This window comes from Anser anser, assembly GCF_964211835.1.
Source record: "Anser anser genome assembly, chromosome: 7".
NCBI classification, from domain to species: Eukaryota; Metazoa; Chordata; class Aves; order Anseriformes; family Anatidae; genus Anser; species Anser anser.
Genome location: NC_139727.1, coordinates 39,639,012 through 39,662,971, shown reverse-complemented (window position 1 = coordinate 39,662,971; position 23,960 = coordinate 39,639,012). Strand labels below are relative to the sequence as shown.

At 42.3% G+C, this 23,960-nt stretch overlaps 2 long non-coding RNA genes across 12 annotated transcripts; one reads left to right on the top strand and one right to left on the bottom strand.

Moving 5' to 3' along the window:
• Positions 1-1,394: 1,394 nt before the first annotated feature.
• LOC310902793 lies at positions 1,395-23,483 on the bottom strand. Of its 11 annotated transcripts, none has more exons than XR_014587012.1 (8): positions 23,210-23,483; positions 19,812-21,354; positions 18,467-18,718; positions 18,141-18,253; positions 17,975-18,059; positions 17,370-17,497; positions 16,713-16,857; positions 9,113-13,399 (listed from the first exon to the last, which is right to left on the bottom strand). It is a non-coding gene; the product is annotated as an uncharacterized lncRNA (long non-coding RNA). The 11 variants fall into 11 exon arrangements; XR_014587014.1 differs by having other exon boundaries at positions 18,562-18,718; XR_014587017.1 differs by lacking the exon at positions 18,141-18,253 and adding an exon at positions 19,051-19,285 and having other exon boundaries at positions 18,562-18,718; positions 21,006-21,354.
• On the top strand, positions 4,247-8,979 carry LOC310902795. The gene is made up of 2 exons (XR_014587021.1): positions 4,247-4,471; positions 6,790-8,979. It is a non-coding gene; the product is annotated as an uncharacterized lncRNA (long non-coding RNA).
• Positions 23,484-23,960: the final 477 nt, after the last annotated feature.

Here is a 23,960-nt window from a genome sequence, read left to right as displayed (position 1 = left end):
TGTTAAGAAACTCTTCCTCAGTTGCATATTCCTGAGGCACCTTATGGGATGCCATTCTGCGTATAATCTGATTTTTTCCCCTTCCAAATTAGTAACACAGTCACATAGCAAATTGGAATATGCATGTAGCTTCAACACTGATATGGCATTGCCTTCTCCTCTTCCTGACACTTTTGATGTTGCTCCCTTTCATCGTCGTCACCGTCCTGCTTCTGCAGCAGACTTCACATCTAAGGCCTTGTGCAGGGTATAATTAGGAGCTGCAGGACCAAGACATGAAGGTTGGGCTCTCGTTTTCCAGGCAGGAGCTTGGGGAAGGGCAGCTGGCTCCTCGGTGGTCCCTGCGCGTCCAGGGACACTGCCCACCCCACGGGGCTGCCCCCCGGCTGCCCACACCTTGGCTTGGCCACCCGGTCACCAACAGGATGGGCTCTGGAAACACAGCCTTCGTTAGGGCACGGGAGACATCCCCAAAAGCTGAGAAGTGCCCTCTCCCCTCTCCCCAGCTCAGGACTCTCCCTCCCAAATAGGGCCAGGGAAGGGGAGAGGCAAAAGGTCCCTTACTTTGTTGGCAGTTTGCTTACATCTAACTGCTGCAAACTGAAACTAGGCTACCCATCGTCTCCCAGATATCATTTTCTTACCCTTAAAAGCATATAAATGGAAGTTTACATATAATAAACTCTTCACAGTGTATTGTGCTCTGTATCTAGTGTCTGTGTCCTCTCCCATCTGGAAAGGCATTTTTCTTATAAACTTCACAGCTTTGCTAAAGCACAGTAAAACCAGACGGTTTTCGGTTTGCTGTTGCATAAGAAGCATCTTAAAATCCAAAGCCTTTAAACAAGAATGACCATTTATCTCGGAAAAGTGCTGAACAAACGGGATTTATCGCAGTTGTGTAGTTGGCTGACAGAATTGTGTTTGTTTTTCTGGAAAGGGCTGGTATTTGGAAAATAAACTTCTTTTTGTAAGAAAACTTGTGTACCTATCCAAAAAAAATACGCTATTAACATGAAGAAAGGACACCACCAGCCCTTCCCAGCTTTCAAGCCCCTGGAGAGAACATCCCAGTGTAAGGACACTGAGAGCTGATGGAGATGGAGACACTTTGAGCCCCTCATTCCCCGGCTGCCACCACCCACAAGGGGACCCGGGCAGCCACCAACAAGCCTCACACCTGCTGTAAGCCCACTTCATCCCTAAATCACGCTTTCCAGGAGCACAGCAATGGTTTGGGGGCTCTCTGCCTTTGGGGTGTCCAGAGGTTGCCACCATCTATAACCCCTCTATAAACCACTGCTTGGTGTGCTGGGTTCACCTGGCATCGTTTCAAGGGAAATTTCATATTTCAGCAGTTTTAAGAGAAAAAGATGTCACTGGTACTGTTGACAGTAATAGCGAAGCTTGAGGACAAAAAAAAAAAAAAGAAAAAAAAAAGAAAAAAAAAGATGAATACACAGCTGTGTGTTTATTCCAAACACTCGACTACCAAATGACAAAGTTCTGAAACAAAAGGTACCTCATCCTGCTGCCACCCCACTGGGCACCACACCGAGGGGTCTCAGGCATGTCTGCAGCTTTCTTACAATATCTTGCATTCTGCAAAATTAGACAGAGCCTACGTGTTAGGGAGGGAACATCAGACCAGTGTTGGCTTTGAATTTCCTTGCTTTTGTCAGCCTCATTATTACAGCCTGAATGTTATTAAAATGCTGCTCTTCGTCTGTTAATAATCATTTCACTTCTCTATCTCTGCCACATGAACTTTAGAACACTGTGAAATGGGTTTTGTAGTTGCATGTTTTTTTCAAGTTCATTGATCAAACATTTGTACATTTTAATGTTATAAATAATTGAAGAGCCTTCATTTTCCAGTGTTAAAATTAAGTTTTCTGTTCTGCCTTTTAAAACTAGAACAAGGGGAAGCGTAATTTAAGCCATGAAAAGGCTGCAAAATACGTGAAACTCTCTGTAACCCTTTTCTGTGAGGCTCTCCTTGTTTCACTTTGATTCTCACGAAGACTGAAGTGCGTGCAGCCAGCCCTTGACAGGCTCCTCCAGCAGGTTAGTAGCTAGAGGAATTCACCTATTTTCTGAGAAGGCTTTAAACATGGGATGGGTACAAGGAGACTGTTTGAAGCCACGCAGCAGGTTTGGGGAGGGTGGGTGCAATCCAGCCAGACGGGGATGTTCGGATGAAGGACAGCCGTTCGTGTTTCTCAGCACACGTTTCTCTCCCCTTCCAGGGAGCATATTAAATAGGGCTGAAAGCTATCAAGTGAACGGACCTGGAAATGACCCAGAACACACTGGAAATAGAAAGAATAAACCATAGGGTTGCCTCCAGGAAGGAGAGGGAAAGCAAGGTGTTTTACCATTATTCCTGTGAAAAACTGCTACTCCTGGTGCTCCTGGACCTTTCCGCTATGCCGGGAGCTTAAACCAAACACCCCTACAGTTACAGTGAAGGTGGCAAGGGGGTCTGTCCCTGTATCAGCTCGCAGGCTGGGCTGAAAACCAGACAGATGAATCTCCTGCAGTCAGCACAGATGAGGCACAAGTCTGTAGAATAGCGACATTAACATCAGCTGTTTTCCTGTGGATGCGTTTGCATGACAATTTGGTGGTGTCAGGCATGAACCCTGAGGTCTTCCACTAAAGATCTGAGCCCGACTCTAAATCTAGGCCAAAGACAACGTCTTAAGTCAACCAAAGTTAATCATCGGTACTGGTATATAAAGCGCTGCTGGGTCAGCTGCTGAAATGAATCAGCGTGGAGCAAGCCTAGTATTTCCAGTTTCTGGATGAATATCACAAGCAGATGTTTATCCAAGATATATTAGAAGACACTCAAGCTCCTTTGTTGAGAAACTGTGCTGGGAATTTCCACAGGAAGGAGCTCCCCTGGGAGGTGACTGGTGCTTCCTGGCTCCGGCGGGGATGGAGAGAGATGCTGTGAGAACGGATCCCAAACGCTGCTTCGATTCCTTGTGCTGGTGGTGGTGGACACGGCCTCTGGAGCACCTCCACCCCCGCGGAGGCAGGAGAGGACGCCTCGCCTGCCAGTGGGTTTTATGCTGAACAAACATATACATGAGATAAGCTTTCCTGAAAGTTGTGATAAATACTATGAATCTTTACATTAAAAGAGGTAAACCATGAAGACTGGATGTTTCTCAACCCTCTGGCTGCCGTTTCACTCACAATGAATTTTATGAAAATTGTGTTGAGTGAAATGGAGATTTACTGAAAACACTAAAAACTGTGTTGATGGAGCAAGCTACCCCTGAGCGATCGCTCTGCCTGAGTTCATTTCAAAGCAAGCGTTCCCAGGGCTGCAGCGATGCCGAGGCTGGTGACTGCACATCAAGGCAGAGCCCATTCCTCAACGGCAGCTTAAGGAAATGGGCAAAGACATTGCCGCATCAAATCCAGCTTGGCCCGAGCCACGAGGCTCCAGGAAGCATTCCGATGCACATTGCATGGGCTGTACTAAACCTCCATCTCTAATTCCCGTTTCAGTGTAACATTTTACCCCAGTGCAAAAACCAGTTCTAACCACAAATGGCAGACCTTAAAAAAAGAAAATTACAATAGTAGCTTATTTGTGGCACCATGCGTGTGCTTTCAAAAAGCTGTTTCCAGCCATAAGTTGTGAAAACCATAACAGGAAGCACAAGAGAAGGTGAAATCAGAGTTGGGAGATTCTCCTATTCAGAATTTCAGAGAACAGGTATTTGATTTCCTTACTGCTAATCACAATTTTAATTTCTTTTCTGCTTCCCCCTCACAAAACAATGAGGGTTTAAGGAGAGAAGAGTGGGAAAAATAAAAATAAAATCAAAAGCATGCTGAATCAGGCTGAAATGGCAGGTAGGGCGAGTTTCTCTTCTTGATATCACACTGGTAGCTCCAGGAGATCAGAAGAAGGAAGACTTACCTCATCTCCTCAACAGACAGTTAAGAAGAAAAAAAAAAAAAAAAAGAAAAGAAAAAAAGAAAACTTTCAGAAATTCCCCCAGGCTGAGCGTGCGTACAGCTTGGTCTTGCAAAATCTATCACTGCGCTTGCCACGCAATCCTGCTCCTCGATGGAAGGGAATTTGGAGAAGGTTCTCAAGGCAGAAGTTGTGTCGCCGATGGGCAGCTCAGCGCTGGTCGGATGCTGCGGTCCTCCGCCCTATGCACCCCTTCCCCCGAGCAGCAGTGGGAATCTGCACGGCGCAGCTTCGCCCAACTACCAGGAGGCTATAAAGAACATTTCATAATTATTTCTTGGTGCTACTTAATGGAAAGAATTGCCTGGTGGTGCGCGGCATTATCGCCCCCTCCAACAGGCGCTCCAGCCGTCAATATTAATCTCGGTGTTCTGTGCATCTTCCAAGTCTCAGTCCACAGGAGAGTTTCCCTCCTCAGCAAGTGGCTTACTGATGGGGACGGATTAAGACAAATACAAGCGACGCTGCATGGTAAATTCTTCTTCTTTGTACAACAGCTGTTTTGAATGTGTTATAGGATTGAGTAAAATGTTGCTTCCATATTCAAAAAGAGCCTCAGCTTTTCCAAAAGAGTTTGGCTCTGCTGCAAAGAGTTCAGCTGCTGATATTCACTTATTTAATTCTTCACCAAACATGCAGAATCTCTGACAACCATTTGTTTAAACTACTTACACAACTTGCCGGTTTAATCTTTTTTTCCTATTAATCTGTGACAAACCATGGAATTTAATATTTTTTACCATGACTAATGTATGAAATTTGTTAGCTTTGTCTGTAATTTACAGAGAACCCTGAATAATTGAGCCTTTAAGTTTAAAGGCTTATATTTTGTTATTCTAGCTGTGATTACACATAATGGCTTGAAGAAGCTAGGGTGCTTTAGTGATAGGTGTCAATACAAAATACCAAAACTGACCTCAGTCCTCCTTGTTTTCCTCTGTCTGCCCCCAACTGATATGGGGGAAAAATGAATGAAAATAGATAATAGACAAATTATGATGGGGAAAAGGAAAAAAGAACACCAGGGAACTGAAGTACTAAAAAGATTGCCTAAGAGTAAATAGTTTCTAGTATCTCTGCTATCAAATTTCATCCTGCTCATTTTTTATCTTTGTTTAATGCCATACTTGCTGTATTGTGTTGTCAACCAAAGCTCACTGCAGTGCAGTCCTGTCTTTAAATCATCTGGCAAATGCATTTTAATAGTAATAACGATGATAAAAAATAAGCAAAATGTTTTTCTGCAGGCTGAGCAAGCCCTAGATACTAACACAGATCTACCTGGCCGGAGTATATCACAATAGCAAAACTCTTTTGAGTTCAGTAAAGCTCTACCAGATGGAGACCCTCAGGAGGCCTGCATGGCTTGAAAGGTGCACTTTTACAAGATGGATCCACACTTTTCCAGGTCATCTCTACCAAAGACAAGCACAGCAGTCACATTAGCAAATCGCCACATGAACCAGAAGAGCCAGCCAACAAGCCCGTTGTCTCCAGCCACTGCCCAGATTCTGGTACCTGAGCAAAGGGCCAGGACCTCGCCTGTCCACAGCATGCCCAGCCCATGTCTGCTTTGCTAGAAAGCTGCAAGGAGCCTGATTCACAAACCGCTTGTTCATGGACCCATAACAACCCAAAAATTGCTCAGAAGAGGATCTCCAGAGGACCATCCCCTACCCTCTACGTGGCAGGACCAGATGGAGGACAAGGAGCACCACAACAAGGCAACACACGCTTGTGAGATCTCTCTCCCAGCTGGGAGAGAGAAAAGAACAAGACAAGACTGCCTCTGCACATAAACACAGGAAAAAAGAAAAAAGGTCTTAGGAGGAGGCAGAATACAAACTGATCTAATGGTACATTAGCCTTAAACTAGAGAAAGCCATGTAGTACAAAATGCCTTCGAACAAGGGTGTTAAATATATATTCCTCAGGTCATGTTATTTCTTTTAAATATTAATCAGAAAAATTGGAAAGCTTTATTATAAAGATGACAAATACCACTGTGCCTCAAGGAAAGGTTGTGCACAGGATGTGCAAACTCTTACTTATTTGATTCAACATGGTGACTGTGGGCTGCACTTTTAATGAGGGAAATAAAACATTCTCTTAATTGGCTATAAAAGGATGTGCACCACAGACTTGCTGAAACATTAGGCTGAATAGTTAGGACCTACTTTGTAACAATGCCTCATTTTTATTAATATTATTTTTATTGGTTGTGAAATCTATGAGTTTATCTATATTAAAGGAACAAAAGCCTTCTTTTCTTTTCTTTTCTTTTCTTTTCTTTTCTTTTCTTTTCTTTTCTTTTCTTTTTTCTTTTCTTTTCTTTTCTTTTCTTTTCTTTTCTTTTCTTTTCTTTTCTTTTCTTTTCTTTTTTCTTTTCTTCCTTTATTTTTATTTTTATTTTTTTTAAGCAGAAAGAAAGAAAAGATATTCTACACAGGGTAAATTGAAAACATCAGTGTACCCTACAGAGTAATAGCACTTTATCATGATTTATATATGGGAACATAACTGTTGCCAAAAAACATAGGTGACCTCTCTCTACCCTATATTAATAATTACAGTATGGAGATGGAAGTATGATATGTAGGACACTCCTTTTTGTTACAAAAAAAATAAAGAGGGCTGCTTAAGATATGTAAAAAAGAGGCAAATCCAACTAGTAAGTGTTGACAGGCATCACATCTCATGCAATGAAAAACACATTATTGGAATTTACCCAAAACTCAGGTTTTATTCCAACTGCTCATACTATGTTTTATTTTTATTTTTTAATTTAGGAAGAACACACTCGGAACACCCTTTCTGGTCAAACTTCAGTGAACAGAGAACACCTCTCTGAAGCCTGCTGTGAAATAAAACCTGTGGAAATGGTGTGACAGAGGCAGAGCTGAATGTTTGGTGACAACACCTCCATCCAAGGCACAGAGACGTTTGGGGTCAGTTCGATGGATTTTTTTTTCATCTTTCTTGACATGTCTCATCTCTCTGAACACGTCTGCGATGTGAGGACCATTTTCCCTACATGAGTTTCACAGTTTCATTGTTCTTTAAAGGATTTTTTGTTGTTGTTGTTTTATTTTTATTTTCTTTTTTATTTTTTTTAAGAAAATAATGGGAAATGAGAAATACAACTTTAATGTGTGACTTTTTCGTCCTCACCCTCATGTCTCAGAAGGAAAAACACACCCTTAAAGGGTCTATCTGAAGCTTTCCCTGGAAACCACTGCAGCTATGACATTGGATTACTGGGCAGATCCCACGCAGGAGGCTCCTTGGCTTGCCTGCCAACACAGAGATAGCTGCGGCTGCTGCCAGCCTCCCTGAATGGGCCTGAGCAGCCCCCTTTCCCAAGACATCAGCCTGGATATGGAATTTAATAAATAAAGCAGAGAGCACCCTCTAGAATAGAGAGGGCAGAAGAAATTCTAAAACACATCACCAAGGGCTGCTTTGGTTTACAAATTTATGTTGAAACCTGTTTGTGATTGTGTTCATAATAGTTTTTTAAAACTCTGTAGGCTACAATTTTAAACTTGACATGTGATGGAGCTTCCTGGATTAAATATTACTGCTGCTTTTTTCCCCAGAAGACAAGGCAGGAAGAATTCTTCCAACCTTCACAGCTTATTTTCCAGATTTTCATATCCTTAGGCTGATTAAATCCCGATCCAGAAAGAGCAAGCCATCACTCTGTGCTCCTTACTTTGAATATCCACGGTGGGGAATGTCAGTTCTGGATAAAACAAAGGTGAGGAAGAGCACTAAATCCAGCTGTATCAGGGAAGGCTGGCTGCAGCAAAGAGCGACGTGCTTTTTCTCCAAAATGCCAGGGTTAAACTCACCTGTTTTAGCACTTAGACCTCTCAAGGGAACAGTCAAGAGAAATCCCAGATCCACAAATAACGAGGCTTTTGATTTTGTATCAAACTCAACAGCAGGCATCCTGCAGCATCTTTATATCGGATAACATGAGCAGAAATAGACTGCACTCTTTAAATTGCCTATTCTATATTTTGCATAGGTGAATTTTGTTTCACACTGAACCTTTCAGGCCCTGGAAAATGTAAAATGAAAGCAGGAAGCACGGGTTTAAATTATGTCAGACGAGATCAGACAGTGCCTGGAGCAGCCAGGTTCTCTGCAGGTCCTTGCTGCGACGCTGCTTGGGCGGCCTTTGGGGAGAGGAGGGGGGACCGGCAGGCAGCAGGCTGGAGCTGGGAAGCACGTTCAGAAAAAAGCACTGCTCCTGGTGCTGGGGCCCACCACTGCAGCCTGCTGCAGCACACCTGGCGTACCCGACCAGGTTTACACGATTAACCAAAATTTGCACTGCTCGTTCTCTGCGGCCTTGTAAAATGGTAGGACCACTAACACTTGAAACATAACTCTGAGCACTGTCGGAAATACAAGGAGTAATTTTAGAGCACCCCGGGCTTCTTCAGGAACCTGAAATTTCCAGTTCTGCACCATAATGCAGCTTCCACAACTATCACAGGATTCAATATTTGCAATTAGGGGAGAGTATTTTCACATGTCCAGTTCTAGCAGCAGTTATTTTGATGCTAGCTCATTGCTAAAATCAACGCTCAAGTTCACTTTATCCCACTTCCAGCAATTAAAGCTACTTCAAATAGGGAATTTTAATTCGAGAAGTATAATAAATGTCATTCCTGTAACACGTACATTAGTGTAATCTAATGTGAGTAAGAAGTCACTTGAGATGGAAAGACGCAACAGCCCCTTTAGGGCTAGTGCCATAGCAGAGGCAACAAAAGGGAAACCCTCGTTAATCCATTGGAAATATCATGTTAATAAATGAAAATGAGATAATGACTTTTGTGGCTAGCTGAATCTTGTCTAAAGCCTCTTATGAGCTTCATGTGTCTCAATTAGGGACTATGTTACAAGGTAAAAAAATCAGCTAGAGGCTGAACACAATAAAAAACAAAGTTAAATAAGGAAATGTACTTGGTATTATTATTATTACCTCCTGCCTGACCTAGAAGTTTCTCACTGTATAGACCCACCCCAAGCTCCCATTATAGCTTCTAATTGGTATTTCAGGAGCTGCTCCCACAATGCAAGAAAAGCATGACCATGATTTGCTCTTCTTTTTTTGTAATTTTCATATTAAGGGTGAATAAGTCAAAGCTCATTTATCCCCACAGATTGCACATCATCCATGTTCACAAAAGTGGACACATTTTGACACCACCGACAGTTTCAACACTTCTCCTGCAATGCCCTCGGCCTCCCTTAAACTATTGCTTACAGATTTTATGGTATTTGCAGTTTGTGGTTCATAATTATAGCTCAATTACAAACAACTCAGTTTCAGTTTTCTGAAATTCTTGTGGAAGCCAATGTTTGATTCCAGACCAGAGGTTTTTTGATTCAGGAATTTAAGAGACATCTGAAAGATCCTACATATGAACACTTCATTAGCTTATACATTCCTAGAGTGTTACCTTCACAGTCCTCTTACTGTATAGACATTTATTTTTAAGAAAACCCACACTTAACTTGAGATAGCTAAGCAATTAAAACATTCTATGTCCTCATTATCTGCAATCAGCATCCACAAATGATAGTTGTATGAGGTGAAAAAAAAAAAACAAAAAAAAAAAACACAGGGACAGAATATCACCAACTGCCTGAATCCTTTTCAAAAATCTTGTTTAAATATCACCTCTCCAAAATATAACGAGGTTAATTTTTTTTTCCCTATTTCTGTTGTTTATTTTAAGAACAAAATAGTAACTTTTTGGTTATTATAAGTTCATTTGGTATTCATGGAAATAGCTGCGATTATAATGAATTCATTTGATATTCATATGAGTGTCACACGTGCCTGGGTGGCAGTGCCATTGTCACTCGGTGCTCATTAGCTCTGCCCGTGGATGTCCCTGCCCCAAACCTCAGCACAGGCAGGGGGCTGGGACCAGGGGCAGCAGCGTCACAACGTGCCCCATCGACAGCCCGCAGTGTCTTACCTGGAAAAGCAGTTTTAGCATCGTATGATTAGAACAAAAACAATTTCTCACTCTGAAAGGCGTTGCAGTTTGTATGGGAACTTCTTCATTTCCTGTCTGCTCCTCAGCCTCATGAAATACGGAAGACATGTAAAAGTTACTATGGAAAATGAATTTACAACTTTATGTATTTGCTTTGTGTTTCTCTGCTCTTGTTCTTCAGCTGCAATACTTCGCTGGGACAGCTCACTTCTGAAATCACCACCATTGCCAGTTTCAGAAATAACTTCCCATGTGAAGGGCGACTTTCTGTGCACCCGACCTGTGACACTGCTGCTGAGAAGAGCTCAGGTTTTTGAGCAGAGTTCCTTGCCAGAAACCTTATGCAAACCGTCTTGGAATGGAAGCACCAAAATCACCAGAAAATTTAATATTTTTGCCCACAACTTATGAGGTGGGATGATCCAAAGGCCCTGGGGGAGCGTGGTGCTCGGGTCACACTGGCATTCAACAGGATTTATTTCCTCGAACCATTTTGGCCCCTTTCAAAACCTTCACCCTGTAACCACACTAACAGCCGACCGCGAGCTTCAGGAGGTGTTACATCGTGGGAGCCATCACGATTACTTAAAATACAAAATGAGCATGGCTAAGGTCAAAAGTTTTTTGAGAAGTCTAATATATACGTCCCCAGAGGAGCCAGCTCAGTTCACCTTAATCCTGAATCAACACCGCGTGTGTAAGCGCGGGCTGGCTGAAGCCCATGCATGGTCCTGCAGGGGCCCGCTCACGGGCTTAGAGTGAGATGCAAGAGCCTTGACGGATTTGGGCTGCAATGCATATCGTGGGGAAAGAGATCTAGCTCTGCTTTTTAAATAGTTGCAAAGCATGGTTAAGGCTTTAGCTCTCTCCAGTCTCTAACCTGTGGCAGCTCTCCTGCCCCACAGGACCCCGTGGTGCCCCCGCAAGGCAGCACAAGGCTCCTCAGAAGCTGCTACCCACCGCAGCCCCCCACAAAGGGCTTCCCTTTTTGAAGTCGTGCATGATCTTCACCTTCGCAGGTGAGAGCAAGGCAAGGGAGGAACAAGCAAAGGAGTCATCTTGCCTCTACGCAAACCACTCCTAAAAATACATGCACAAAAAAACACCAAATGACATTGGCATTAATTTTTCCTTGGCCTGATAAGGAAAAATTTGGCCTCAAACTAAGCAACAAAAGAAGTCTTTGTACCCTGTGTTGAAACCTCACTTTTGTTAACATTTTTGTTGAGAAGCTCTTGTTGTAAGCACAGAGTGAACAGCCACTCACCATCAAACCAGACACCATCCTTTGCAAGCTGGCACCGCTGGTACAAGGTTATTTCTGAATACAGGCACTAAAAGTTATTTTCTGCTTATTTTCTCTAGCAGATGAGAATCATATCATGGGAAGCATGTTCCACATGAAGGATAGTCATTCTGGCCATGGCTGCTCCAGTTCATGTAGAAAGGAATCACATCAGATATTTGCCCAACAAAGCGAAATCTTTACATTTCTGTTATGGCCATATTTGATGTGAATGTTTCCGTTCCTTGGCATGAGAGACTTGGAGGCACATCCTTGCTCCATGCACAGGAAGCGTAACCCAGGTTCTCCAACTGAGCAAGCCCAACATAGCACTCATGCAGATGTCAAAATTGAAAGTAACTCAGAAATGCAACTTAAAACTGGCCTCCACTGGCAGAAGTTTATTGATCTATCAAAAAATGTGCAGGCCAGCCTCAGATAGATTTTAATGCAAGTATAAATTTGATAATTTATGGTTTGGCTGACAGCTTTGAACTAAATTTTGTAGTTCATGCTCAGGAAAGGCTCAGAGGTGGGAGCTGCTGGGACAGAGCTTGGGTAAACATCAACGCTAAGCTGCATGGAAGAGCTTGCTGTGGTCTGCTACTCCACCTGCACGCTCCTGGAGATTTTGTTCATGAACAGAAGATTCAGTAGCTTGTCCGTGTCTTTTTACCATCAAATCCTTCTTATTCTGGAGCTAGAAGACCATCATGAATACTACAAGGATCCTCTTTGGGTGTTTTATTCTATCACAGAAGTAGAAATCTTTACCTACAACAAGCCTTGCTGCTGCATAACATGTTTTCAGACTTCCTTTTTGAGCAAAAGCATGAAGGGCCAAATCCAGCCAGCACAGATATTCCTCAAGCAAACAAGAGTTCATCCCTTTCACTGTGGCATGTGGGCAACAGGGGGGCTGAGAGCCTTGTGTGCAGCAGGGAGCTCAAGGAGGCTACAGAATATGCGTGGTTAAATCATTAAATTGATATTTCTTCTGACCCCAAACCTACTCACAGGTCTTCAGTAAACAAACTGAGCTGCACAACCGAGTCATAGAAAGACGACTTCTTAAAAACAATTATTTCAGCAAGGGGAAAAAAAAGCTAAATGAGATGCTCTTTCTGGTGGCATTTTGGTGCCTTTCCCCATGTTCAACATACACCTGGGACAAAAGTCTAGTAGTTGATGTTGTCTCAGCTGAAAGAATGAGATCAATTTCAGTTCAATCTGAAAAAATGCACAGATTCAGCATTACTCTACCAAACATGTGCCCTGCTCGGATTTTAGATTTAGCTTCTCCTCAAAACATTTAAAAATGCATTAATTGACTGCTTGCTTATACTCTGAAAGCAAGATCAGACCAAATATCAATACAGGGAGACATGTCTTGAAATACATACACTGCACATCTACACCAAGAGCATCCTTTTGTATTGCTCTGCTGCTCACAGTAAGTGCCCAGTAACAATTTGCATTGAACTCACAAGGCTTTTCTGCACAAGTCAATTCAGATCAATAGAAAAAAGCTTTTACAAAGAAAACAAGTGTTGTGCAGAAAATGGTTCAGGCAGTAGGAACATTTCACAGTTGGGGCTGGCAAATCAACATACTTTTATCTGTAACAGGGGAAAAAAAGCATGACAGATTTAAATTGTGTACCGATTCCTATCATGTTCTGCAGGTTAGAGTCTCATGGTGCTTGATTAGGCAGGTCACAGCACCACATGCAGCGGGATGAGCCACCAGCACATAGCATCAGTCATACACACGGCTCGTCACTGAAAGAAAATGACACAGATGGGGAGCAGGTACAGCGACTCCAAGCACCTGACATCAGTTTAGGAGTATGTGATGAAATCCTATTGCCCTGAACAGGACTTGAAAGGGAGATCGGAGCAGTCCTGCAGTGAATTTGGTATTATCTTTACAAGCCGAGCACTGCATCTGTTTTGGGGGTTATGTAATGATGCAATATAGAAAGGTTCAAAAGTGACTCAATTACTTGTATTGTGAGGGTGAATTATGGACTGAGAGTTCTCACTTTTTTCCTGAATAGCAGCTATTAGTGACTCATTCCTGGAGGCACTGGGGAAAAAAAGCAGAAAAGTGAGAAGGGGGTTAAAAGAGAAATACAGCTTCGTTGACACAACAGCTTCATGCTCTGGGAAGGCCCTGGAGTTATTCCAGTTTATATCTGCTCCATCATATATAACACAATGTGTCTTGAAGTAACTGAACTAATACTCTAGTAGAACAAAACAAAAACATTGTAGAAAATTAAGAGAAATGGAAGGAAAATAGCAGGAAACTACCAGAGAAGCAAGTTTCAAAAGAAAATGCACCTGAGCAGTTAGATAAAACCTTGCAACTTGCACTGCCCCTCGCTCTTGGCCCTACAAAAACGGTTAGCAGTGTGTTAGAGCAGTTTCTCACAAGATTTTTGTATTTCCTGTTTTTGCTCAGACAGCAAATCCCAGAAGAACATCCCAATTGTGTTTTGGGTTCATCACTCCTAAACAAACCCATGAAGACCAGAAGTATGCACAAGCCATATAAACCAGCAAATGGATGCGAACTTCTATCCCTAAGAAATAATTTCTGCTTACACATTAAGTAAGTTTTATCTTCAAGGTTTCAGCTGAACTTTATTTTGGCCACACTGATTTGCCAACTGTTTGCTCTGAAGAAAAACCCACCCTGCACGCACAGTTTAGTAAGTGTATTTAAATAATGCTAAGAAAAATGTGAGAGTGGCTTTATGCCGCACTTATACAATCTGATGGAAAAAGTGATTTTCTTAGAGCAGAGAATGTTGTGCTGTTCTGGCTCACATCACATCAACAGTGTCACTGAGCATGAGGCAACAGTGGTATTTCTATTTTTATTCACAAAGTTCAGTACACTTTGGATAAGAGAATGTGCATGCAGCTCCATTACAAAAAAACCTGTGCACTGCCTCAATTTTTCTCATGTTATTTCTCCATAAATTAGTGTATTAGTAGCCATGCTGTTGGACTAATTAGCAGGTCATATATACAGCAAGTGTTTTTGTGACTCAACAATAAAACTAGCAAGATTGCTGCTAGCTAATCACTCGTAGGTCACAGCATGTGTACACAGTCACTTTGCTCAATGGCATTCCATCACTGATGCACTTTGTCTCCTCATCCATTTACATGAACAGTAAACCCAGACCCTGACACGTTTAGCTTAAAGCCATTCAACTTCATGCTAGTCATCTTTAGCACTATTCTTTTTTATTGGGAGTCTTCGGTATTTATAAGAGGATTTTTATTAAGTACTTTTCTTACCCCTCCGATTTTATTTTGCTTTCCACCTGACATAACTTTTGTCACTTGTTAAGTCCTGTTGTGTTATGCCCCCGTCCCCCCCCCCCAAGATGAGGGAGTGAGAAGAGCCTCTGTGAATGACATGGACATGTCAAGCAGCACAGGATGCTGTGTATAAAACAAGATCTCTCTCCAGGTACAGCTCTGGCCTTTCCTCATGCCCTTTGGTGGAGCATCCAGACAAGCAAGGCACTGCCCACACACAGCCCTTCCTCCTGTCTTAATACTTGAGATTAATCACTTGGCCTTCAACTACATAACTGGTCAAGGTAGAGCTTTTGCTAGAGAAAACCAGTGCCAAACCCCACTCCCTGCTCCACTGACATCTCCCTGCATTTTAGCCCAGCTAGATGGCAATACAAAGCTCCCTCCTTTCGGGCACTGTGACAGCAATTTAAGCTTCTTTCATCCTGCTTGAATCAAATGCATTTGTAGTTTTATTTCACCTACTTTCCTTTACACTTCATTTATGAACACATTCTGTGATTCAGAGTAAGTTTAAGCAGTTTTTCAATCGTTCATCTACTCTGACTCCTCCTATGCATCTTTCAATCGTACAAGCAGACAGTTCCGCCCCACCCCCCCAAGTACTTTTCCAGGTTTTTCAGAATTTCTGCACATAGCAACTTCATAAGTACTGCTGTCATTCTTCTTGCCATCCTCTGCCCTTTCCAATCCCCCAGATGTCCGTTTGATGCCGCAGTGTCCCACCTCAGGCAGAGCAGCCTATGGAGGTCCAGGTAAGTACTTTACAGTATGCCAGATTAAACTTATTGCTCCACAGTTCATGCTTAGGGTTTATGCTGCTCCTTCATGTTAGTCCTACAAGTTCCTTGCTTACAGTTCTGAAAAATATACCTGAGGATAAATCACAGAATTCAGACCTACAAATTTCAAACTTCAGTTGATTCATCACCTATTTTGAGGGATGCTTCTATTCTTCCCCCATCCTGTACAGAAGTCCTTTCTAGATTTAATCCATATACTTCACCTTATTCACCTCACTAGACACCATGTTACGCATGTTTTTGCAGAAGACATGCATGGAGTTGTTGCTTAATCCTCAGTATCAGCTGAGGATTGATACTGCCTCCTGTTACAGCTCACTTCCCTCCCCCTTACACCCGGGTTATTCTAACCCACACTTCAGTTGTGCAAGCCATCCTTTCCGTTTCAGTTTGTGCTTGGAGTCCAAAAAGGACAAAATTAAGCCCAATGCTTTCACCCATGCCTGCTTTCTACATTAGCTCCCTAAAAAATTCCAACTGATTTGTCAGACAGGATTTACCCTTTATGAAACCATGCCAACTAGTTTATTTCTCCAGATGTTCTGATCTCATCTTTTATTAATGTTTCTAGAGTTTTGCCTAACACCAAGGTCAGATGTACTAGTCTATCATATCCTGGCTGTTTTTCCCTAGCCTTCCTCCTCCCTCTGCAAGCTGGGGTTGTATTTGCTTCTCTTCAATCCCTTGGTGTCTTCCTGGTCTCAAAGGAGCCGAGATAAAATCTTCATTTATTGAACCAGTAATCTTGTTAAAGATTCCCCAGTACATAACTCCTACTACTTTGGAGCTTGCAGGGATTTTAACTTATACAAGATTTATTCTAGTATGAAATTATCATATCCCAGAATCATTGCTTCCACCCAACCCTGTGAACACTGAGCAGAAAGATATGTTTAGACAGACTTTAAAGTCATCTTGGGGATCTGGGTGCTCAGTTACTATTACAATTAATGGGACAGGGTCTTCTAAACCTCCCAAGCAGTTTTGACATTGTTACCTAGGTGTCAGCTATTGATTGTATACAACTGTATGGGCCTTCAATTTGAAATCATGGATCCTACTTCAGTACTTAATTCTTTATAACATTTATTTTCAGTTTAGATCATTTAATAGAGCAACTGATAGAGCAACTTCAAGCTACTTCCTAGTCCATCAGGACACATATGGAAGACCTCACCTTTAGTGGAAATCCTCTATTTTTACTGTGTATGTGAAAACAGATTTTCAGTTCACAATGAGTTGTAATACAACAGTACTTACACATAAAGCACAGCCAGACACCTCTCTGCTGTCTTTGATGTTGACCAGACATTTAGCTCTTTGGGGCAGTTTTCCAGTCTTCCTGGTGTGTATGTAGGCACCAGAACAGTACCTATCTCAGGAAGCATTTGGTCTTCACAGTGATCTTCAAGTGCAAGCAAAACACAAACAGTAAAGATCATTCCATGTTGAGTCACGCATTTTTTGCGGTATTTAAGACCCATTAACCTAACCCTTTCAGTATTCATTGCTATGCAAATAAATTCTACTTATTTCTACCTCATCTCTAGTAATACTTTTCATAGTTTTCAGTTGATCTGCATTCACTTATTCCTCACCTGTGCTTTATGAGCTGAACACCTGCCTGCTGGAAAGCATTTGCTTAGGTCAGGTCCCAGCCTGAGAAGCTGGAGATGGCAGAGGATGGGGTGTCCCACCCGCCTCCCCAGCACACTAAATCCCACACCCACTGTCTCTGCTCTGTTGAACTGCACCCATATGAGCAAAGCCAGAAGACAGCGACTCTGAAAAGCAATTTCTCCACTCTGTCATATTTTAAGTGCTATTGAGCCCACTGTCCCACCCCTCAAAGAGAATCAACACAAGAACACAGACACTTAAGTATTCTCAGTACACGCCTGTGCCTCCAGAACTTACTCCTTCTGGAACTTTCTGCCATTATTCTTAGCAGATCTCTGGTCAGACAGTTCTTCCCCCTTCCCCTCTGAAGGTCTGAGGTTCTGTTAGTGTCCTTCTAGATGTTTCATTGAAGCATAGAGTGCAATCTGAGAAGATTGAGAAGATTTTTTACAACACAACCAAGTCTCTGCCTTTCCTCCAGCTCTGCAATAGCTCAGCACCCGCATCCTCAGACATTTCTTCGGTTAACACAGGTCTGTTCTCTCATTTGCTCGCACATACCATGGCACATGCAAACCTGCAAAGTTGTTGCTTTAGACCACCACTTGTTCATGCAATTGCCACCACTCTATCCTTTTGTAGCTATCACAATCCTTAGGTAATTTTGAGTTAAGTGAGGTGGCAAATAGGGACACTGATAAATCTTCCTGCTCCAGGCCTGCTTTTCATCCACCTGCTACAAAGGAATGACAGAGCAGGAACAAAAGAGAAGGGCTTAATACCAACTCCCAATATCCCCACCATACTGCTCCCTGCACCCAGACACCCCTTTCAGCCTGGGGGCATCACCAAGAGCAGCACCTCACCTCCTCAACAGCCCTCCAAGCCCATCATTCACCCACCTTACAGCTCCTGGAGTTCCCACCAGCACTGGTCAGACAGCTTAACCTGCTCTGACAGCTTCGGCTCAATTGCATATAAGATATTCTGGGGAAGGAACAAATTGAGCTTTTTCAGAGGCTTGCAGTTTGAATCTGAGTTTTACCTTAAAAATGAGACTCCACTCACCACTACTTGTTTCAACTCGTTTAAAAAAAACCTCTAAAAGTCATGATTTTACTGGAGATCCAAGTTGTTTGTTACAAGGCTGTCTCCAATGACACCGACTCAGAGTTTAGAGGCTGCAGGATATTAATATTAACAATGTAAATAACAGGCAATTCTTCAGAGGGCAAAGGAACTTGTCTCTAATTTAAAAAGGCTATGCTTTACTTAACTAAGGCTAATTAGCTGTGATATTCACATAAGCAAGAAAAAAATGCATTTGATTTCACATTTTTAAATAGCAGAAAAGAATTTCCCATTTATCAAAAACAGACTTTTAGGATCATTACCAGGTTCTCGGTTGTGCATAGGTTACTGTGCCCAAGATTTTCTCACACAGTATTTAGGGAATCTGTTGCTTGCAACACATCCTAAGCAGTTTTACCATCACAGGAAATTTCCTCTTCATCAGCATATTGCTTCAATCTTGTTTTGTAGATATTCCAGCTTTTCTGCTGATTGCCTTGTGTTCGTTGTAGGAAATCCTGACACATTCACATCATGCATGATGTTTCCTAGAACGATGTGTAAAGTATCTCAGCCTGCAATGAGAAATAATTATTAGCTTAAGGACAGCTTGTTGTAAGAAAAGAATGGTGGCATGTTGAAAACATTTCTAGAAGAGGTGCAAGCTGAAAGTGAGCCAGTTATTTACACTAAGCTAATGTCCAGTGCTTGCTGTCCTCCTGAAAAGAATTTAGCATTTGCATAACAAAGCGAACTCCAAACCCATCGCACAGAGTTTTCCACAGGCTAAGCCCCCCTTCTGCAGCCATCCAGCACGTTAACATTTCTGTTGTTAGCATGGTGGCTAAACCTTCTTAGACTCATTAAAAAGTTCACATTTTCCACTGTATTAATTACTTCACTTCACCTGAAGAGCAGAGAAGGACTGATCTCATGACTTTTTAGTACCTCGGCTAAGACATTACCAGGTTTATAGCCTCACTAAGCCAGAAGGTTCCTGCAGCTCCGGTTACAGGGTTCATACACTATCAAATCCATTTCATGTTTTATATGCTTTGGAGATATTCTTTCCTTCCTCAACGACTGTTGCTGTAATTACACAAATGATCTGCTCCACTGTCACTTCCAGTCAAAGGTGTCATCTAAAATTAAAAATTCATGTAAAAACTAGAGATGTTACTTTTTAAACAGACAGTTGAGACCTGATCTGGTTTCACAATGCTTGGTTTAACTTCTTACATGCCTGGCTCCTGCACACAGCAGGCAGCTGAGCCACAAGTGCACAGTGCTGCCCATCCCTCCAGCTCACACTGCTTTAGCAATACCAACATATCTTCATTATTTAAATTAAGGCCTCAAATAAATGAGGTACACTTTAACATCCTGACATGAGCTGTAACCTTGCAAATCCCTGCTTTGCACCACCAACATTCATGGCAAACCCCTGCTCTCCTCCACCACAACCGATAATTTTGGAAAAGGAGTTCTGCACTGCAGGGATGTGGCAAGGAAACTGCTGTCTTATGGTTTTTGGAGTGCACATGGATGAAGCTGATGCACCAGAGTACCATGGCTACAAACGGCACTGTGCCCAGAAGCCACGTGCCAGATCTGTGCCTGCTTTGATCATAGCTAAGAAATAAGCTCAGTAAGGAAGATGAAGAGCACCTGGCATTCTTTGCCCTTTCCAGGATTGCTGATGTCACTGGCAGGACTCAGCATCAGAACAGACTGCAATGCGGTCAGGAAAAAAGAATAAAAATAGTAAAAATCATAGAATGGTTCGGGTTGGTAGAGACCAGAGACCTCTGCCCCCAGCCCAGGCTGCCCAAAGTCCCCCAGCCCGGCCTTGGGCACTGCCAGGGATGGGGGCACCCACAGCTCCTCGGGGCAGCCTGGGCAGAGCCTCACCACCCTCATGGGGAAGAATTTCCTCCTTATATCGAATCTAAATATATTAGGCTCTTATTTTAAAACTGTTATCCCCTCATCCTGTTACTACACTCCTTAGAGTTCACCCCCACCCCCAAGCAGGAGAATATTTAGGAAATGCACTCATGTAAAGTTCCACAAAGGAGAAACACAAGGAGCAGGGTGGAAAGAAACAACCTTGTGCAACAACTCTTACCCAGCCATAGTTATCAAGGTCAAAAGATTTTTTTTGGCCACATAACTCCCATTAGGCTGCATTTTTGTTGTTGTTCTTAAACCCACTAAGTAATACTTTTAAACCAAAAACAGTTCAAATAACTCATCATATCATCTCAGACAATTATTTTCATGGCCATAATAAATGTAATTATATAGAAGTTATTTGGCTATTGACATTTGTTTAAAGTACAAGATGAGGAAGAACACTAGCCATTTCCAGCAGCCAATATTTATGCAGAGAAAGTTTTCTGTTTACTCTGTTTTAACCACTGTCTCATCAAATTCATCAGAAGGAAAATAGTGTGCTTTTTCTTTGGAGAGAGACTTAACAATTTGAGCTGAATTTTGAAACTGGATGTGCCTATTGACCCATTACTAGTGTGGGTGTTTTCATACCCAACCAGTTAATTGCCCATAAAGATTCATAATGTAACATGACATGAAGAACCACCAGATGTGACTCGTTAAAGTCTTATGCACAGAGCTAGGAAATCAGAAAAGGCTTGTTTTTACAGACCAAGACAGCATTTCAAGTTTAAATAAATACTCTGTACCAGCTCTTTTCCTTGCCTTTTACTAAGCAAGATTGTCAGTAAGGAAAAAAAGACATTGAGGGGAGAGGCTTGAGTTGTAGAGGCTTGAAGCACTGAAATATTACTATAGCTCTCTTTGCATACAGACAGATACTAAGCTGTTATCTGACCTACTCACAGGTGCTGTATATTGCTCCTGGAAGAATTAAACCTAATGAAAGACTCCTGTGAGCAGTGAGAGCAGTCTTACAGCATCACATGTTCTGTATTATTTTCCCATACAGCCTGCTGTCTCTTCATTTGGTGTAGGCACATGCTTGGTTGAGACCACAAACAATGCATAGTGGAACAAGATATTAAAGCTTTAGCCAGCAAAAGCAGCTTCACTGGTTTTATATTCTAAGAGGCAACTTGCTATGCAAGGTTATACTCATCTAGGTGATAAGAGGGTTTCTTCATCCCACAGGCTTCAGTGATGAGTGTTACAGGACCTCATTTGACCTCACCAATGTGCACTCTGTTTGAGTCTGCAATAATAAACAATACTTGAACAGGAACAGAAGGCAGAAATACTGTCATAATTAGGGAAAATACAAAACAAGTGAGAACATCGCCCTTTAGTTTGATGCCTAAATGCAGCAGAACACTTTCAGTTGCTCAGGAAACTGGAGGCTCATGCTAGACTTGCACGCTGTAATGTACACCAACAGGCCAATGGAATGGGAAAGTACTATTTTATGCATCATTTCTCGCATGTGGCATTGCTTCTAACATTGAACTCTGAAGTTTGTACTCAAGACAAAAATTGAATTAAAGACTGAGACAGTTGTTAAACTGTTCATATTGGGTACAGCTGTAGCTATTTGTTCCTGTGCTGCAGCCTAAACCTGGCCTTCTTTTTTATATGTTCCTTTAAATAAAAGGTAAAGTGGAAAAAGAAAACAAGACTATAAATGATATATGTATGTATCCATTTTGCTCTGAAAACATTGAATCCTGAGATACATACTGAGCATCATTCTAGTCAGAAGCACCCATGATTTTTCTGGTGATTCCCTAAGAATCAATCGAAATTATGTAGCAGTGTCAAATCCTAACTATTTGGAATATTTCTCCAGCAGAAAAGGACACCGACAATCTCACAGGTAGGAGCATAATAACTGCAGTTTCTGCTCAAGGCCTTCCTCTACCATCACCAGTATCATCCAGCACATGAACATTCACCTAGTACTCTCCAGATGAGAGTCTGTAGCAGTGACCACAGAACACTGCTGTGTCGTTTACCCTTACAAAGAGATTTTAGTGATATGCATTCAATTAATCTTTATTAACATGCTCCACAATATTAAAATCCACATGTTCAGCAGCAAAGATATAAAAGATAAAAATCCCTCCCTGGCCAACCAGCAGAAACCAGCACACACTGCCACAAGTGACTCACAGCTCTCACTTTGGAGTGAAATAGCCAAAATATCTCCAAGTCCCATAGTCACAGCTCTTGCTCCTGGAAGGGGTCAGAACAGCTGTGTACCTCAAGGCACACCCCATGAAATAAGAGTATCTTTCCATTATGGCCTTCCTCTGGTATTTCATAAGAAGCCATAAAACTACAGACAAACCATAGGAGCGCCTTCGCATTAGCTAGATGAAGGCATTAGCAGGAGTGGAGAGCATGTGATGCAGAAATTTTCTTAACTTGTCCTTAACACTTATGTATTCAGTCCTTTTGTAAGAACTGGACTGCCTTTTTTAAAAGGCTACAGAGAAAAGTGAAAACTATGCATACATATAAATAATAAAACACTATTACAATACAGCATGGGCTTATTTAAAGAAAAATAGATTTTTCTCTAACTTGCAGATTGCTTTTCTTGAAGAAAGTGTTCTTAATCACGATCAGCAACAGAGCTTCCAACACAACTCAGGAGTCTTACCATCAGGATTCATGCTCTAACCATACCATGCACTGCTACCTAAAACAAGTTTCTGATGGACTGAATGTTTGTCTTAACTTCAGGTGGCCTACATTTAGCTTCACTGACCTGTGTCTGAGCATTGCTTGTTTTCAGCCAGCATGAATGAAAAGCAACAATAATTTACAGTCTTTTCATTAACACAACTTTAGCAAGATTTTCTAAAAGCTATCAATTAATTACAGCAGAGCTGTAAGAGCATCAAGCGTTATTACCCCTCTGAAAGGGCATCTTTATCCAAATAATGAAGTAATTCCAAAATAAAATAAAAAAAAAAAATGGCACCTGACAGAGCTGATCTGCTGTGGGCTCACATGATCCCTTACACCCTGCAGGGCTTCACAAAGTGGAGCTACTGAACAAAACACGTAGCTCATAAAAGACACGTGAAAAGGTCACTGGCACTCACCTGGAAAGGAGATGTCAAATAGCAAAAAGTCCATTCAGAAGATGCATATTTCATTCCATGCAGAAAAACACCTCCCAGGACCCCTATCTTCCAGACGTGGTGCATCTCCCCACCTCTGCTTTTCCCATGGAATAGCCAGCCAGGAGAAAAACTCCTGCTCCCAGGGCCAAGGCTTCCCTCCCTCCAGCCTCAAAGCAAACCCCACAGACAGCAACCAGGTCCTGCTGTCACCCTCCTTTTATCCTGGAGAAAATCCCAGGAAGCTGCAGCTCCCACCAACCCGGCCAGCAGAAGTCCAGCCTCCTCTCCAAGCTCCTCTCCAATTAGCTCCATCTCTTAATGAGTGACAGGTTTGTCACCTGGACCTAGGCATTAGCAGGGAAGGAAGCGTGCTGCTGTTCCACCCACAGCTGTGCACTTCACCTCCTGCAATGGGTTGCCACAGCAGACCCTGCATTTCAGGTTGCGGATGGCTAGATTTCTTCCATGGTTCTTCACAGCCTTTTGGTGCCTTCTGTTGCAGCTTGTTCCCTGAGCAGGTTAATTTTACCAGCTCTCTGACTCCAACCAAAGTGCACTGAAAGCAATTTCCAGCACATCTCTGTTAGCGAAGCTCAGGCCTGCCATTTTAAGTTAGACCTAAAGCCCCAAGCTTAGCTGGAAGATATCTGTCCGGAGATTTGGGCTGAAAGCTGGAATCCAAGGCAAAAGTCTAAGAGACAAGAACGTTTATACCAGAGCCATGGATAGG